The 466-nt window shown below is 18.5% G+C and overlaps 1 protein-coding gene across 1 annotated transcript in view; it reads left to right on the plus strand.

Annotated features, from left to right (window-relative positions):
* The window catches only part of LOC107731077 (synaptic vesicle glycoprotein 2C-like), a 91,808-nt gene that overhangs the window by 2,223 nt on the left and 89,119 nt on the right, over nucleotides 1-466 (plus strand). The window lies entirely within an intron of this gene.

Here is a 466-nt window from a genome sequence, read left to right on the forward strand (position 1 = left end):
TTTTTCTTAAATATACATGCATGTGTTTGTATTTATATATATATATATGTACACATAATAAATATACACAGTATACACGCATATTATGCAAACAAAAACTTTTATTTTAGATGCGATTAATCGTTTGACAGCACTACAAAATATATGAAAAAACATGATCAATTATAATATATTTTATTTTTTATTTATATTATGTATGAAAAACAGTATATATATATATATATATATATGTTTGTGTGTGTGTGTATATATGCACAAGTGTATATATAATATAATGTAAATATATAAAAACAGCATATATATATATATGTATATGTGTGTAAAATCAATGCTATATGCGTATTAATAAATGTATGAAAATATAAATATATGTATGTAAATATATATAACACACATAAAAATACATAAATAAAAATATACATACATAAAAATACAAATATTAAAAGGAAAAAATGGGGAACAAACT

Source organism: Sinocyclocheilus rhinocerous, unplaced genomic scaffold (genome assembly GCF_001515625.1).
Source record: "Sinocyclocheilus rhinocerous isolate Xijiao unplaced genomic scaffold, SAMN03320098_v1.1 scaffold519, whole genome shotgun sequence".
NCBI classification, from domain to species: Eukaryota; Metazoa; Chordata; class Actinopteri; order Cypriniformes; family Cyprinidae; genus Sinocyclocheilus; species Sinocyclocheilus rhinocerous.